The following is an 18,537-nucleotide window of genomic DNA, read 5'->3' as shown; positions in this document are numbered from 1 at the left end:
TCCATGCCTTTATCAGGGGAGTGGCAGACCTGTGATTCATTCTTGATATTGTTTGTCTTGTGGGACAAGGTATTGTGGTGATGTTGGGTGCACCACTGTGGAGGACATGTGTGGGTGTTGTGATTGTCGGTCGACCACTTGTTGTGGCATGGCCATTGGATTTGGGGCACCTGTGGTGGACAGAGGGTACAGGCGTTTTGCTTAGGGTCGTAAGGTGGGCACTGTGGGCGATATTGACATCATAGTCGGCTTGGCGTCTCATAGATAGCGGTATCGTCGTTGGAAGTGGAGTGCAGGAAGTGATGTTTCGAGAGACTAATAGATGACGGTATTGTGTGCTGGACGTAGTGTTGTCAGATTCTTGTAGATGGAGGTAATGCATGTGGCTTCTCCAAATTTGGATAAATGGAGTTACTGTGTTTCGGCAGTATGGTGGGCGTAGTTTCGTAGGATTCCTATTGATGGAGTTATCGTTTCTGGGCTGCATGCGAAAGTAGTTTAGTCACATTCTCATAGATGGCTTTGTTGTGCCTGTGGGTGGCATTGTCGATGTCGTTGCGTCAGAGTCCTATAGATGGCGGTATGGTGTCGTCACGAAATAGACAAGTGAGTGGCGTGGGTATTTCACAGATGGCGGTATCGTCTCTTTTGGGATGTTTATTGTGGAAGTCGATGTCGTGACTATGAGAGGGCGCGCGCGACCATTATTTCTTTATTTATTTATTTATATTTCTTTATTTATTCATTTCCTTGTTTATTTTATGATTTCGTTTATGCGCGTACAAATTTGCCGATCATACTGCATTGCCTTTCTAGCTGCCTAATGCCTCTACACACCATCGCTCCCCTACTGACTTATCACAACCGACACTAACCACCCCGGGGTCTTGCCAACGACACAAACTATCCCAAGTATATTTTCTTACAAAACATCATGTGTTATTATATTTTATATCACATTCGTAGTTTAAAGGTATTGTAGTTCACTGTACTGCGGTGTATGTTACCACACGTCGCTGGGGACGGCGAAAACGCACCGTTGCCTGCCGGTCACCGCGACCGCCGCACGGCACCCACCCGACACCGCCGCCTCCACGCGAGGCTCCGACCAGTGGGCCGACGCCGCCCGTCTGGCACCCATCACCGGCTGACAAAGCGATACGCTGTAGCGCGGCAGAAAACAACGCGCCCGGCCGCCGCCTCCTGCCCCGCCGCTCCCGCGCGCAGGGAAGCGGCACCCATCACTGCGCCCTAGCCAGCGGCAAGGGTCCCCGAAACCGAATTGCCTGAGCCCGCCGCACCCAATGCAGCGCCCTGGGTGCGGCGCGACCACACAAACCGATACGCCCAAAGGAACGACACACAAACTACAAGCAAGGGGGCACATGTGCCCCTGGCGCACAGCCGCGGGGGTCTCGTTTTGCGACAAGACGAATCCCCCAAGCTAGGGCTGAGTCTCAACAGACCGCAGCATGGCAACTGCTCTACCGAATACAACACCCCGCCCGGTACCTAAGTTGTCTACAGACGATTCCGAGTCCCGGCATCGAAATACAGACACCCATGGTCGACCGGTAGAGGCAGGGCGGCGCCGGGAACAGATCCCAGACAGCGCCGCCCGAGTGCCCCGTCCGGCAAACAAGTTGGGCCCAGCCCGTACGGCGCGGCGCTACGTGGGTCGACCGCGCCTAGTAAAGTCACGTATTTTCGAGCCTTTCGACCCTCGGGACTCCTTAGCGATATCGTTGCCACAATGGCTAGACGGGATTCGGCCTTAGAGGCGTTCAGGCTTAATCCCACGGATGGTAGCTTCGCACGACCGGCCGCTCGGCTGAGTGCGTGAACCAAATGTCCGAACCTGCGGTTCCTCTCGTACTGAGCAGGATTACTATCGCAACGACACAGTCATCAGTGGGGTAAAACTAACCTGTCTCACGACGGTCTAAACCCAGCTCACATTCCCTATTAGTGGGTGAACAATCCAACGCTTGGTGAATTCTGCTTCGCAATGATAGGAACAGCCGACATCGAAGGATCAAATAGCGACCTCGCTATGAACGCTTCGCCGCCACAAGCCAGTTATCCCTGTGGTAAATTTTCTAAGACCTCTTGCTGGAAACTCTCCAAGCCAAAAGGATCGATAGGCCGTGCTTTCGCAGTCCCTATGTGTACTGAACATCAGGATCAAGCCAGCTTTTGCCCTTTTGCTCTACGCAAGGTTTCTATCCTTGCTGAGCACTATTATGTCGATTAACTGATGACCACGAAGTTCCTGCCTGTGCTCCGAGACAGCCTGCTCGAATGCTGGGCACTCAAAAACTACATGATCTGGCGTCCCTTAAGGGCGCCACAAACACACTCTGGTGAGCGTCGGCTTCCTATCCGACACAAATGCGTCGGATAGGGCCCGTGCCCAGTCAGGAAGTTAATTATTCCTTGTGTTGGCAAGAGATGTTTTAACTTTAATCTTTGTCTTACGTTTGGGAGGAGGTTATACACCCTTCTCCCAGTGTCCGAATTTTGCCATTCTGTTTGCCACGTATCCAAGGCCCAAGATTTTATTTCTTTTACATTTACTAAGTGTCTCCCCGTTATCTCATATATTTTGTCATGCGATTGTTTTTGAAGCCAACTTATTGAGGCATTCTGTCGTACAAGTATGTCTAACGGGCAGAAGCCCATTAGCACAAGTAGAGCATCTGTAGGTGTGGTGCCGAAGGCACCAACCAACGTATAATGATGTTACGTTGTATGCGTCTTACCGACTGTGCGGGGCCCACGCACTGGCCCCATACCTCACAATCGGTGCGAGGATAGAATTGTGATACGTTTTGGTAGCCACAGGAGGTACATGGAAACGTCTTTGGCCTATACTTATCAGCTTGTTGAAGATGTATGTGGCCTTTACCGCAACATGTCCTATATGTGGGGTATATGACCAGGCCTCGTCAATATATACGCCTAGATTTCTTAAGGTTCTCTGTCTTGTCACTATTCTGTTATTTATTCTTACTGTGGGATCACGTGCAAGCTTTCCCTTTAACAATATATATGATGACTTATGTGGTGCAATTTGTAACTTAGAGTCACTGCACCACCGCATTAATATTTCTGATGCAAGTGCAGCTCGATTTTCTATTTCCAGACGACTATTACCCTCCACCATTATGAAGAGGTCATCAGCATAGGCAACCACACCAAGTACTGCATTGCTTCCTTGTAATGCATGCAACAAAGGGTCCATGTTTGTGTCCCAAAAAATGGGGCCACATACTGAACCCTGTGGGCATCCCTTCGTTATTGGTTTGGACACTACAGCACCTGGAGCGGAGATCCTAGCAACTCTATCTTGACAGTAATCCCTCAGACAGCCATATAGCGACACCGGACACTCAATTTCCTGCAAATGGGAGAAAAGCGCCGGCCACCACAGGCTATCGAAGGCACCAGATATATCCACCGTGACTCCTAATACATACAGACTGGTGGAAGAGCGAGCCATGTCGGCCACTTTGTTAATGGCATCTGATGTCGATTTACCCTTCCTGAAGCCATACTGCAATTCGCTCATACCGCGCAGTATTCTGTGGCTCGACAGTCTATGCACGAGTAGCTTCTCCAGAGACTTTCCCAGGACGTCCAGCAGGCAGATCGGTCTGTAGGACTTAGGAGCTGTGGGATCTTTATTCGGATCTTTCTTAATAATGACGACCTCCGCGGTTTTCCATTTCATTGGGAAGCGTTGAGTTTCGAGGCAGTGGTTGAAGATAACTGTGAGACATGGAGCCAGCTTGTGTACCAAATGCTGCAGGACCTCCGCAGGAATTGCGTCTGGTCCTAGAGCCTTCCGCCTAGCGAAGGAGTTTACTGCATTTACTACCTCCTCCTGTGAGAAGGGATAGAATTTTAGTTCATTATAATATGGCTCCTCAACTGCCTGTCTCAGCATGGCTCGCCTTTCGGTGTCGTTTCCTGGATCGTCGTCTGGCAAGAGAACTCTGAGTAATTCCTCAGCAGTCTGTTGCCAGTTTGTCGTCATTGTACCTGTGTCCGCTATCCTCGCCGTTGACAGGAGCATTGGTGAGTGGATCTTCTCCCTCACAATCTTGTATGGAACCCCCCAGGGGTCCAAAACGAGATGCGAGTGCACAAAGTCCTCCCAACTTTTCTGTCTGTGCTTTGTTAAAGATTCCTGAAAGTTTTTTTTGTATCCTGTAAATTGACAAGTGATACTGTCTTGCGTCCTGGGTAAAGGCCCGTTGATAGAGACGACGAGCTCTCCTCATACCCTGCCGGAGCCTGGTAAGCTCAGGAGTCCACGGAGCTGTCGCTCTGCGGATGTACCTCTTCTTTAATGGCACAGAGGCAGCAACAGCCGCCTTTACAGAAGTTACGAGAGCTTCTACTGCTTCATCGAGGACAAAAGCATGATTTACCAACTCTGGAGGACGGCACTCCGCCTCGAGCAGGTCCCAATCGGCTTTCCCGTAGTCTAATTGCATTATCCATTCGTCAGAAACATGTACTACACCCAGTGAGATTACAAATTCTATCAAGTTATGATCACTTGTTGTTAATCCATCGTGAACATGCCAGTTTCTGATCTTATTTCCTACATTTTCCGTGGATAGTGTTACATCAATATATGATTGTGCACCCGCTCTACTTCTGTATGTGGGTGGATTTTGGAGGTTGTGCTCCATTATCAAGTCCTCGAGTGCACTACCTCGAGCATCTTGCACAGGACTATGCCACAAGGAGGATTCAGCATTTCTGTCCATAGTTATTATCAGTAGATTTCCTTGTAGCGCTCTCAGGACACGAGAGAGGTGTTGCAAATAGGGTTCAATGTTATCTCTAAATTGGCAATAAACATTTACTAAATACCAGGTCGTGTTCATTAGATTCACTTGAACTACTGTCATGCGAGATGTACAGAATTGTGTTACAACAGTTGTTTTAATTAACTTGTTCAAAATTATAATTGTAGACATAGGATTTGCCCCTGTTGAAATAACCTGAGCCGTCACAGGAAAGCCAGTGACCTTGCCAGAGGCGGAGTAAGGCTCCTGTATTAGTATTATATCTACATCATTTTCCTCGGCCATTTTTCTAAGTTCCTGCGTGACGGCATTACTTCTCATGGCATTTAATTGATAAACCTTGACGGATGCCATTACGGATGTCTAGTATAATAGTGATCTTCAGGCCATTTCTTATAAAGGATCAAAACCAATTCTCCCATACATCATTACCATTTCTCTGTATAGCTTCTCTGTGTCAAAAACCCTGCTCCGTCTTTGAAAGACCCTGTGAACTAGAATCACTAACTCTTTGTGATCACATGGCAGATTTAAAGATGCCAGCTGTATGCAATCAACGTCCTCCAGAGTTGGAAATGTTATTTTCTTCCCGTTTGGGTGCCCAACATGTACAAGCTGTCTCAGAGCAACCATCAAGGTTGACGGCTCCTCTAGTCGAGATAACTTTATTGCGTCTTCACACATACTGTATACATCTCCAGGAGGATATGCGTTATATGTATATACATCTACTTTGTTACAAGGTATATCTACAGACTGGGATAGGGTTAACATCTGCAAGGGACCACCACCTGACACCAAATTGTCTATCAAGGAAACTACACTACGTGTTTGGTCTGCTTCCATACTCGCCGAGGGCGCCGTCCTCTCTTCTTCCTCGACCGAGAAGGATTCAGCTGTCGCTGGCCCCGCGCTGCTCGCACCTCCAGTAGCCCCCAATGCCTCAGGCGGCACAGGGGGCCCATCCCGGGCCGATTCTGACCTGCTGGAAATTAACCTCCACCAACACGCCACGTCCCTTGCTTTCTTACTAGGTGATTTATGTGTCTTTTTCGCACCCTTCTTATGGTTCTCCATAATCGGTGCGTTGTATCTGTCGTTGCAGTAGTAACTTGTATGTCGCACATTCCTTCCCAGGTGTGCGACATGTTCTCTTTCTGTACATGCAAGGTATGCAGACTGGGGGGGAGGCCTGTCTTGAACAGTTTTTCTTATCATGGCCGTCATGGCCACAATGTGCACAGACTGGGTTCTGTATTTCACAATATTTGGCCACATGGCCATAATCCTGACATTTGGTACATCTAGGTACCGCTGTGTAGTCTTTTATGGAGACTGCACTGTAACCAACGTACAGTCTATTGGTCTTGATTATAATTTTTCTCATCTCGGGTGCTATTTCCGCCACGTGATGCACAGTTGTGCGATCACGAGGACCAGTCTTAAATCTCAATTTAAACTTCTCTAGGAATTCCTCACGTTTCATCTGTTCTTCGAAATTTTGTGTATATATACAATCCATGATATCGTCCTGTGTCATGTATGTCGGTATGTCGTATATAACATCATTAGTGGACGTCTTTTCCGTGGTTTCTCACAAGTAAAGTGTTGTTTTAATTGTGGATTATTTATTAGTTTGTCTGAATCTTCTGGGGAGGCTACTTTGACAATTAGTAAATTTTTTGCTGTTCTTACTGCATTTATCTTTATTTTATCTTTCTTAGGGTCTATACTTTTTTCGAAGTTTTCTTTTGCTTTCTTTATATCCTCTCCCTTTTTTGGCTTTACGAACAAGGTCGGGACAACTTTCTCGACATTCTGTTAAATTACCTCCTGCACTTTTAGTCTAACTGTAGGAGTTTCAGCAACTGCTGCATATGTCTTAGCAGGCTTTTGTAGTTCTTTCCTCAGTCTGTCGTTTTCGGCTTGTACTTCAGATTACTTGCCTTCTAGTCGCGCATGGGCTAACGCCCATTGCGCCATAATCTCCTTGAGTATTCGTACTTGCTCGGCATTTATCTTACCGTGTTTTACACTTCGATCGAATAATCGAAGGAAGTGTGAATGTCGGTCAACGACCGACATATCATCGCCCACGTCATCATCGAAAATAGGAGCATCATGCTCCGAAGCGCCAGCATCACTCTCTTTGTCTTCAGCCATGATTATAAGAGAGTGAAAGAAAAGAAGACCCCTCTGATAACCCCCGACCGGTTCCACGGGCATGAGGGGGGGCAAAGCAGCTTGTCCACCAGTCCTGCCCCAGGACCAAGGGCATTTTGTCTAGCTGCATAGGTTAAGGGCGCCGTTCCCAACGTCCTTGTCCTCCTCGCCGGCCGTGGCTCCCGAGATTTCTCCCGTCCCTTCCCCGCCGAGTGCCCCCCGCACTCCGGGAAGGCGGATTCACCTTCCGCGCTTCACCTCTTACTAGGCCAGGTTCCCACCTATTGGCCTAGGACCCGGTCCTACTCAGGTGCCGGGCCGGTCCCCCAGACTTTCAGAAGATCGCGCCTATCTAACCTAGCCGCTCGATGTCACCACCTCACGGTTTGACGGAACGTGGCTCAAGGCACGGCGAAAGGCCCTCGGCGGCTCGGGTCGCGATCCCTCCCAGGCAGGCACGGCTGACGGAAACTGGGCGCAGATGCACGGTAGGCGCTCCGGGGACTTTTAACGTCTTCCAAGACGTGAGTTACTGCGGCGGGAGGACTGCAGGGTTCCGGGATCGTCGTGAGACTTACCCTCATACCCTCGCCCAGCCACCGCGCTCAACTCAGGAGAGACAGTTGTTATGTCTCTCATAACGCAGCTTCCCCTGCGCCATGCACCCTTTGCTTTCGCTTGGGTTGGGGGCATTTAACGTCCTGCCAGGACGGGAGTTTTACGTCCTACCATGACACAACGACAACCCACACCTATCGACGCAGCCCGGAAGGTGTTAAAGGAGTCAGTCCGGGTCTTATACGTGGAGTTTTACATCAACCAGATGGTGCGGCACTCAAGCACGAGTTACGTTCACCGGAGCATGTACTGGGGGATAATGACCGACCATGTCTCACCCACCGCTTTTGATAATTCATGGTGGGCCAGTGCGGACCAGTGTGGGTTCCACCCAGTTAAGGGCTAGCCTTTTTAACGTCATGCATGGACGGCCCTTCCTGTGTTAGTTTCGCCCCATCCAAGGGGGGTACTGAGCGCCAGGGCCACGTCAAGGCCACGGGATAGGACATTATGGTCCCCACCCCACTCAGGTTCCTCTGAGCCCTGCCGAAGGCAAAAATTTCAGGGAATCAGAGGGTCTCCTGGCGGTTTTAACCCAGTTATCGGGAGGCAACACACCTCCCCCAGGTGGCACCACGCAGACTGCTTTCCCAGCGAGTAGATAGGGACAGCTGGAATCTCGTTAATCCATTAATGCGCGTCACTAATTAGATGATGAGGCATTTGGCTACACTAAGAGAGTCATAGTCACTCCCGCCGTTTACCTGCACTTGCTTGAATTTCTTCACATTGACATTCAGAGCACTGGGCAGAAATCACATTGCGTCAACAACTGCTAGGGCCATCTCAGTGCTTTGTTTTAATTAGACAGTCGGATTCCCCCAGTCCGTGTCAGTTCTGAGTTGATCGTTGAATGGCGGCCGAAGAGAATCCGCGCACCCAGGCGCCTTGGAGGAGCATGCTAAGGCGGACACAGCATCGCAGGAAGGAAGATCCATGGGAGGCCAAGCCACGGGACTGACCTCGGATCCTGCACGCAGGTTGAAGCACCGGGGCGCGAACGCCACCCAGGCGCGCGCATCCTGCACCGCCAGCCAGCACGAGGCCGACCAACGGCGAGAGCAGACCACGCCTGCGCGAAACGCCCGCACATATCGGCACCCCTACGGCACTCACCTCGCCCAGGCCTGGCACGTTAGCGCTGACCCACATCCCGACCAAGCCCGACAAGCCCCGATCCTCAGAGCCAATCCTTATCCCGAAGTTATGGATCCAATTTGCTGACTTCCCTTAACTATATTATTCTATCGACTAGAGGCCCTTCACCTTGGAGACCTGCTGTGGATATGCGTACAAACCGGCGCCACACCTCCACGTGGCCCTGTCTCAGATTTTCAAGGTCTGAGGGGAAGATCTTCGCGTTCCAAACCCTATCTCCCTGCTAGAGGATTCCAGGGAACTCGAACGCTCATGCAGAAAAGAAAACTCTTCCCCGATCTCCCGACGGGGTCTCCGATTCCTTTTGGGTTACCCCAAATGAGCATCTCTAAAAGAGGGACCTGACTTGTATCGGTTCCGCTGCCGGGTTCGGGAATAGGAACCGGATTCCCTTTCGCCCAACGGGGGCCAGCACAAAGTGCATCACGCTATGACGGCCACCATCAACATCGGATTTCTCCTAGGGCTTAGGATCGACTGACTCGTGTGCAACGGCTGTTCACACGAAACCCTTCTCCGCGTCAGCCCTCCAGGGCCTCACTGGAGTATTTGCTACTACCACCAACACCCTTCTGCGCCCACCGCCGCGACTCTCCTACTCGTCAGGGCTTTGCGGCCGGCCACAAGGACTGGCCATGACTGCCAGACTGATGGCTGAGTATAGGCACGACGCTTCAGCGCCATTCATTTTCAGGGCTAGTTGCTTCGGCAGGTGAGTTGTTTCACACTCCTTAGCGGATTCTGACTTCCATGGCCACAGTCCTGCTGTCTTAAGCAACCAACGCCTTTCATGGCTTCCCATGAGCGTCTATTCGGGCACCTTAACTCGGCGTTTGGTTCATCTCAGAGCCGAGCAGCCAGCCAGGACACCGGGGCTCTGCCCAACAGAAGCGAACCGAGGCCCGCGGAAGGATCGGCTGCGCACCCAGGCCGTAGGCCGGCACCCAGCGGGTCGCGATGTCCTACGAGGGGAGAAGTGCGGCCCACCGCACACTGGAACAGACCCACCCCGCGGCGAGTGGAAAGGCAACTGGACACGACCCCGTCGCGGAATGCTCCGCGCGGGCGGCCGGCCCCATCTGCCGAGGGCGGAGGCTAGTGGCCGGATGGGCGTGAATCTCACCCATTTGACCTTTCGGACTTCTCACGTTTACCCCAGAATGGTTTCACATACTTTTGAACTCTCTCTTCAAAGTTCTTTTCAACTTTCCCTCACAGTACTTGTTCGCTATCGGTGTCGTGGCCATGTTTAGTCTCAGATGGAGTTTACCACCCACTTGGAGCTGCACTCTCAAGCAACCTGACTCGAAGGAGAGGTCCCGCCGACGCTCGCACCGGCCGCTACAGGCCTGGCACCCTCTACAAGCCGTGGCCTCATTCATGTTGGACTCAGCGCGTGGCGTCGGAGTAGTGGACCCTCCCAAACACCGCATGCCACGACAGGTGGCAGCCTGCGGGGTTCGGTGCTGGACTCTTCTCCGTTCGCACGCCGCTACTGGGGGAATCCTTGTTACTTTCCTTTCCTCCGCTTAGTAATATGCTTAAATTCAGCGGGTAGTCTCGCCTGCTCTGAGGTCGTTGTACGAGGTGTTACACGCCACAGTGCCAGCCGGCTGTGCACGCTACCGAGAAAGTACCGGTATGCGAACCGCCAGGCAAGGGGGGGGGGGGGGGGCATCGCAAGTTTAAGGAGACGTGGCCGGTCCCACAGGCGGCCACGACACACCCAGGTCTCCGAAGCGGGACAAACGCCGCGCGCTTCAGTATACGCAGCCGACCCTTAGCCAGACGTGACCCGAGAATGGAATCGATGGACCGCAATGTGCGTTCGAAACGTTGATGTTCATGTGTCCTGCAGTTCACGTGTCGACGCGCAATTTGCTGCGTTCTTCATCGGCCCACGAGCCGAGTGATCCACCGTCCTGGGTGATCTTTTTTTAGTTTCCACTGTCTCTTTCAAAACAGTTGCATAGGCGGGACTGAGGCGTTTGACGGCCCCTGTTCCGGTGTTTTCTCCAACAGCCTTACGGCCGATGGACGTCGTACGGCTCCACACCGGAGCGGACAGGCACTCGGGCGAAAGTCATTCAAAACCGGCGCTAGGCGCCAGGTGCCGCAGGCCAGCCGCTCCAGAGCTTCAGCGCTCGTACCACACAACATTTCCATTACTTTTGAGAAGCACACGTGGTTCCGCACGCGGCGCACGGCTGCTGCCGTACAGGTAGCGTGTTGCGTGACACCACGCGCACATCGAAAGACATGCAGTCTAGTCGGTAATGATCCTTCCGCAGGTTCACCTACGAAACCCTTGTTACGACTTTTACTTTCTCTAAATGATCAAGTTTGGTCATCTTTCCGGTAGCATTGGCAACGACAGATTCGATGCCGCGTACCAGTCCAAAGACCTCACTAAATCATTCAATCGGTAGTAGCGACGGGCGGTGTGTACAAAGGGCAGGGACGTAATCAACGCGAGCTTATGACTCGCGCTTACTGGGAATTCCTCGTTCATGGGGAACAATTGCAAGTCCCAATCCCTAGCACGAAGGAGGTTCAGCGGGTTACCCCACCTTTCGGCCTAGGAAGACACGCTGATTCCTTCAGTGTAGCGCGCGAACGGCCCAGAACATCTAAGGTCATCACAGACATGTTATTGCTCAATCTCGTGTGGCTAGAAGCCACCTGTCCCTCTAAGAAGAAAAGTAATCGCTGACAGCACAAAGGATGTCATGTGACTAGTTAGCAGGCTAGAGTCTCGTTCGTTATCGGAAATAATCATACAAATCGCTCCACCAACTATGAATGGCCATGCACCACCACCCACCGAATCAAGAAAGAGCTATTAATCTGTCAATCTTTCCGGTGTCCGGGCCTGGTGAGGTTTCCTGTGTTGAATCAAATTAAGCCACAGGCTCCACTCCTGGTGGTGCCCTTCCGTCAATTCCTTTAAGCTTTGCAACCATACTTCACCCGGAACCCAAAAGTTTTGGTTTCCTGGAGGCTACCCGCTGAGTCATCGGAGGAACTGCGGAAGATCGCTGGCTGGCATCGTTTATAGTTAGAATTAGGGCGGTATCAGATCGCCTTCGAACCTCTAACTTTCATTCTTGATTAATGAAAACATACTTGGCAAATGCTTTCGCTTCTGTTCGTCTTGCAACGATCCAAGAATTTCACCTCTAACATCGCAATACGAATGCCCCCGCCTGTCCCTATTAATCATTACCTAGGGTTCTGAAAACCAACAAAATAGAACCGAGGTCCTATTCCATTATTCTATGGACACAGTATTCAGGCGGGCTGGCCTGCTTTAAGCACTCTAATTTGTTCAAAGTAAACGTGCCAGCCCACCGAGACACTCAATAAAGAGCACCCTGGTAGGATTTCAACGGGGTCCGCCTCAGGACGCACGAGCACGCACGAGGCGGTCGCACGCCTTCGGCTCGTCCCACCGGCAGGACGTCCCACGATACGTGCCAGTTAAACACTGACGGGCGGTGAACCAACAGCGTGGGAAACAAATCCAACTATGAGCTTTTTAACTGCAACAACTTTAATATACGCTATTGGATCTGGAATTACCGCGGCTGCTGGCAGAATACTTGTCCTCCAATTGATACTCGTTAATGGATGTGGTAGTCGTTTCTCAGGCTCCCTCTCTGGAATCGAATCCTGATTCCCCGTTACCCGTTACAACCATGGCAGGCGCAGAACCTACCATCGACAGTTGATAAGGCAGACATTTGAAAGATGCGTCGCCAGTACGAGGACCGTGCGATCAGCCCAAAGTTATTCAGAGTCACCAAGGGAAAGGGACCGGACGAGCCAACCGATTGGTTTTGATCTAATAAAAGCGTCCCTTCCATCTCTGGTCGGGACTCTGCTTTTTTTTTTTATAAAAAGAAATCTTTATTCAGTTCATTACAATTATGCATATTTAACCCACTACCTAAGTACATTAGTGGGTCCTAATAATGATACAAGGAATGCAGCTTTCTATTCTACACTACAGGCTATTTTATTATTATTACTGTAATCTTACCGCTATGTGGTTCTAATCTACTTCATCTACAAGGAATGCTACCTGCAGCGTTACAGGTGTGCCAGTACTACTATAAACCTGATGGATGTTGGCCAGGCCCACTGAGCTAATCCCAGTGGGCATGCCCCTGGCACTGGGCTGGCCCTCAACTTGGTATCGCTGCAGTCTATTCTAAGGTCTTATCCTATCTTCTACTTCTAATCTCGATTACCTAAGTCATGATTGGTGCGTGTTCCAATCCGGTGTTTTTGTGCCCCCCTCCCTCCTAGTCCAGGGCAAGGCGGATTCCAGCCGTGAAGTGGCTGGCCAAGTCCCTACCCTGCGGTACAGGAAGGGTGCACGAAGTCTAAGTCGGTGAAAGAATTTTTTGCTTTTAGTGGTTGTCCCTTAAAAAGTTCTTAAGGTTTTTTTTTATATTTCATCTGTGAGTTTGTTTACGATGTTGAAAGTGTTGTCGTGCCTTAGTAAGTGGTACGTGTCATTGAGTGGTAGCTGTTGTCTTAGGTCATGGGCTACGTCATCGAAGAGGTGGCACTCATACACCACATGTTCTGGGGTGCCTTGCACAGCACCACAGTCACACGTGGGTGTAGCCTGCTTCCCAAACTGACATAAATAAGTTCGATATGGTCCATGTCCAGTAAGAAAGTGCAGCTTTCACCTCGTAGGCGAGAAAAATGTAAGTTTTATCCGTTCTTCTATATCCGGTAGCAGCTCATAAGTTCTGCATTCCGTATCCTCGTTGTTCCACTGTTCCTGCCACAGTTCGATCCCCCTCTTTTTGATGGCGCTCTTATCCCCAGCATGAACCCCAAGTATCTCCGTTATTTTGTTCCTGTTCTCCTTCTTCGTCCAGTACCAGGCGGCCTGCTCTCTAATTTTTATGTCCAGTGGTCAGATCGCCACTAGCGCTAAAAGCGCTCCCCCAGGTGTTGTCCTGTAGGCCCCTGCTGAACGTAGGAGCATGTTCCGCTGCACTCTTCTTATGGCCATGGCAGGCATGACCCTCGTGAGTCTGTGTGCCCAGACCCCTGATCCGTATCCTACTATTGAGGTCAAGATGCTATTATGATATAATTTGATTAGGTTGGGAGGTAGGTGAAATCGTTTGTGACCAATTCCTATGAGATTGATGAGTAAAACCAAGGATTTTTGAGATACGGTATCAATGTGCGATGCAAAGTTGCACCTCTCACCAATGATTACACCTAGATATCGGGCCTCGCGTCGCCGAAGAACTGGCGAGCCATTAGTTCTTACAGTGGGGTTTCTGACCAGTTGGCCTTTGAGAAGCAGATATGTGGATTTACTGGGCGCAATCGTCATTTCGGTTTTATGACACCATGATGTGAGTATAGTTATGGCTCTCTCCACTTTGGGCTCTAAGTCCTCGCGGCTTCGGCCGCCAACCAACAGGAGGAGGTCGTCTGCATATGCTATGACCTATAGCACATCGTCACTGTTCTTCAGGTCTTCCAGTAATGGCTCCATGTTGATGTCCCAAAAGAGAAGTCCTAGGACAGAGCCTTCAGGACATCCTTTGGTCACAGTCTTCCTGACTATGCCGCTAGGGGCCGATAGCCAGACCTCCCTATCTGCACAATAGCTCCTCAGACAGCCATAAAGTAGCCCTGAACAGTTCTTCTCCCGCAAGCAGGAAAAGAGTGAGGGCCACCAAAGGTTGTCGAAGGTGCCACTGATGTCCACCATGATGCCGACGACATACTTGCGCGGGGTGGAGCCACAGACCACTGTGGCCAGGGTGATAGCGTCAGACGCAGAACGCCCAGACCGAAAACCGAATTGTCTGTCACTCATCCCACACAGCATGCGGTGTGCTGTCAGTCTGTTTGCCAGTAGCCTCTCAAAAAGTTTGCCCAGTATGTCTGGCAAGCAGATGGGTCTGTAAGACTTAATTTCGGTAGGATCTTTATCTGGACCCTTTTTGATGATAATTATGTTTGCTTTTTTCCAGATTGCTGGGAATTTCCCGAGTCTCAGGCACCCGTATAACTTAGTGAGAGGAGCTATGAGCTGGAGGGCAAGGATTTGCACTCCCTCCGCAGTAATGCTGTCCGAGCCAGGAGCTTTTCCCCTCTTGAGGGCCTTGATCTGGGCAGCAACCTCTTCTTCAGAGAAGGGATAGGTTCTGATATTATTGTTATATGCCCTTGAGTCTTCTCTCCTTATTCGTTTCTGTTCTTCTGTTTCATTTTCCTCCACATCGTCAGGTAACAGGACCCGAAGGAGGGCCTCAGCAGTTTCCTGCCATGTGCCTGTCATTCGGTCCTCATTCCTGACGGTGGATAGCACCATGGGTGATCTTATTTTTTCCCGTTCCAGTTTGTACGGGACACCCCAAGGGTCTGTAGCCAATTGACTTTTCACGTAATTTTCCCAACTTCTGAACCTTACTGCCCTAAGCTCCTGCTGAAATTATTCCTTGTTTTCTCTGTAGATCTGTAGCCATCTTTGCTTTTCTCCCCAGACGACGCTCCACTGATAGTACCTCCTTGCCTTCCTTACAGCCTGGCGCATCTGTCCTAATTCGACCGACCATGGTGTGGGGGTGGCTGCGACGGCTCTCCTCCTGGTTGCTACAGCAGCTCGCACTGCCCTGGTGATCGCTTGTACCAGTTCTTCGGCGTACTCTTCCACGTTTTCGTCACCCTCCAGCAATGCAGGGATGTTGCACTCTTCTGCGAGACGGTCCCAGTTGGTGTTGTTGTAATTGAGCTGCAGCTCTCACCCCACGTCCCAGTGACGCTCCCTTTCCCCAATGGTAAAGGTGATTAAGTTATGATCACTGGTGGTTGCTCTATCCCACACTTTCAAGTTAGTGACCTTTCTAATGAGGTTTGGTGTTACTAACGTAACATCAATATTTATGCCTCCTCCCCCACCACCAGAATAGGTGGGGGGGGGTTCCCTTGTTAGATGGCAACCACCAGTTGCAATGCCATGATTGTCTCCTCAGCCTTTAGCCCCCGATCATTGTGTGCGCCACTGAACCATAGGGGGGACTTTGCATTTATATCTGCCGTCACGAGCATCCTGCGTCCCTGCAATGCCGTGGCAGCTTGTGTAAGTGTCTCCAAAAATTCGTCTATTTCTCTTCCGTATTGAAAATATATGTTGGAGATGTATAGCACTCCTGTGGGTGTTTGCAGTTCCACGACATTGCAGTGATCTCCAGAAAATTGCGCAAGGACTGTGGCTCTAAATGTTCTGTTGATAATTACCACTGCAGCTTTTGGCTCTATGTCAGAGTGTATTACTTGCCAGTTGGCAGCCATGAATGGGATCCGCCCCACTTGGGAGTACGGTTCCTGCAAACAGAGTACATCTAGACTCTTCTCTTCCACCACCCTCCGGAGTTCCTGCAAGACTAGTTTGCTGTTATGGGCGTTGATCTGACCCACTTTTAGTTGGCTCACGTGGGAAGTAGGTATGAATGTGTGATTCTGGCCAATTTTTGGACCAGTCGTGGGCTACCCTGCCATTTGCTATTACTGATTGATAGTATAATTCATCTATGTCGAATTTTTCATTTCTTCTATCAAAAACCTTTTTGACTAGATCTCGCAGGGCTCTGAAGTCGGTGGGGAGATTCATTGTCTTAAGCTGGATTCTGTCCACAGCCACCATTACTGGAAAGGTGACGTCCCTCCCGTACTCGTGGCCGACACGTACCACATCTCTCAGAGCGGTAGTGAGGATTGCCGGCTCCTCTAATCTTGATAGTTGCAATGCATGCTCCTGGTTGGGGTATATTTGTGAGGGATCAATTCCCATTCCTCTGTGAGATGGTGGGTATGAGGATGGGTTTGTGCTGCTCACTTCAATACATTGGACATGTTCGGTTGTTTCTGATTCTTTGCAATGAGATTGTGAACTCCCAAGTACAGGATGCCTGTGTGGTCGAGAATGCTCTTGGTTCGACCTAGGTCCCCAGCAGGGAGGAGAAGGAGCGTCTTCTTCACATGGGTCAGTTTGTATGCAAACGTCTATCATTGTTATTGTCAAAGATCGTGATTGCGTTATTTTTTGAATAAATTCTCTGAATTTATTCGCCCACAGAGCGTCCCTCAGCCTCTTGCTTGGGGATTTCCTTTTTGGCTTCCTGCGTTCAAGTATGGCCTCAGCCATAGTCAGTTCGGGAAATTAGTCTTTGCTCTAGCATCCTGTACGTTGGGCAGTTCCTACCAGTGGTATTACAGGGTTTTCTTCCTCTTTTAGTGAATGCAATGCAGGTTGCGTTCTTATTGCAATTTTTTCTTGTGTGGTCCTCTGCCCCACACCTGGAGCAGGCCGGCTTCCTATCACAATGTTTATGGACATGGACCAGATCGCCACAGTTGTGGCATCGGGGGACTACTAAGTAATCTCTAACATTGATTGAATGAAATCCGATGTATATTTTCCCCATAGTGGTAAGCTTATGCCACATCTTGCCGGGAACCTCGGTGACGTGATGGACAACATCGCGTTCCCGAGGTCCCGTTTTGAAACGCAGTTTGAATTCATTTTTAAGCGTTTCCCAATCAACGTCTTCAAAGTTTTGGTTGTACATAGTTTCATAAATGTTACTTTCTGTTAAAGCCACAGGTACATCACAGAATATCACCAACGGATTTCTTTTCTTGGGTGGTTCACATCTGATAGCCTTGTTTAATGTAGAGTTGTTCAGTATTTTGTCCCTGTCTCCCTCGGTGGCAAGATCTACAACTACTACATTTTTTGTGGCTTTTACCTTATTAATTTTGATTTTGTCTCTTGCTGGGTCGATTGTGATTGTAAAGATCTCTTGCACCTTTTTAATGGTCTGACCAGGCAGGGGTCTTAGAAAGACTGCCGTATCTGGTTTTTTAGAGATCTTAGCAATTGTCTCTTTTGTTGTTTGAGCCTTTGTGGCGGCTTGCGCCACCACTCCGGCCCATGTCTTGACTGGCTGTTGTCTTAGTCTGGCATTTTCTTTTTCCAGCTCCTCGAGATGCCCCTGAAGCTTCGCTTTGCTAATAGCCCAGACAGCAAGCTCATTCTTTATTGCCAGTACCGCAGCCTGGCTTATTTTCCCGTCCTTTATGCTGGAGTCTAGGATCTGACTAATTCGACAATGTCTGTCGTACACATTTTCATCGCCATGTCCCATTTCCTCCTGCAAGGTAGGGACAGTAGACATACTCGCCCTCAAAGTCGCACACAAATCACTCGTCTCTTCGTCAGCCATGTTGATTGATGAGTGAAAAAAGTTGGGAGTCCGTCTCTTGCCCTGGACCGGTTCCTCTGGCATGTGGAGGGACTGTTGCAGCTCGCCCACTGGCCTCGCCCCTAGGCCAAGGGCACTCTTCGAACTGCGGGGTTCAGCGCGCCGTTGCCAGCGCACTGGTCCCCTTCGGTCGCTCCGTCATCATCGATTTCACCTGACCCTTCTCGGCAAGTACACCCCGCACTCCAGAGAGGCGGATGCACCTCTCGCCCTTCGCCGCTTACTACCCCGAGCTTCTACCTCTCGGCCAAGGACCCACTCCTACTCAGGTGGTGGGTCAGTCGCCTAGTCGTTCAGCGGTCTGGACCCATCTAACCTAGCCCAGGCGATGTCACCACCTCCTGGGTTTGGCAGAACACGCCCCGGTTACCCAGGGGCGCGGCGAAGAACCCTTGCCGAGTCGCGCTGTGATTCCACGCCGACAAACGAGGTCTCTGGCATGCAGAGCACCTGATGGTCTGTAT

At 50.4% G+C, this 18,537-nt stretch overlaps 1 long non-coding RNA gene and 1 pseudogene across 1 annotated transcript in view; both read right to left on the bottom strand.

The window, feature by feature from the left end:
- LOC126175429 (uncharacterized) overlaps positions 1 to 18,537 on the bottom strand; it is a 166,899-nt gene that overhangs the window by 27,196 nt on the left and 121,166 nt on the right. The window lies entirely within an intron of this gene.
- LOC126178465 (5.8S ribosomal RNA) lies at positions 10,537 to 10,691 on the bottom strand (annotated as a pseudogene).

The sequence above is a fragment of the Schistocerca cancellata genome, chromosome 3 (genome assembly GCF_023864275.1).
Source record: "Schistocerca cancellata isolate TAMUIC-IGC-003103 chromosome 3, iqSchCanc2.1, whole genome shotgun sequence".
Classification (NCBI taxonomy): domain Eukaryota; kingdom Metazoa; phylum Arthropoda; class Insecta; order Orthoptera; family Acrididae; genus Schistocerca; species Schistocerca cancellata.
Note: the sequence above shows the minus strand (reverse complement) of the source record. Positions and strands in the feature narration are given on the sequence as shown.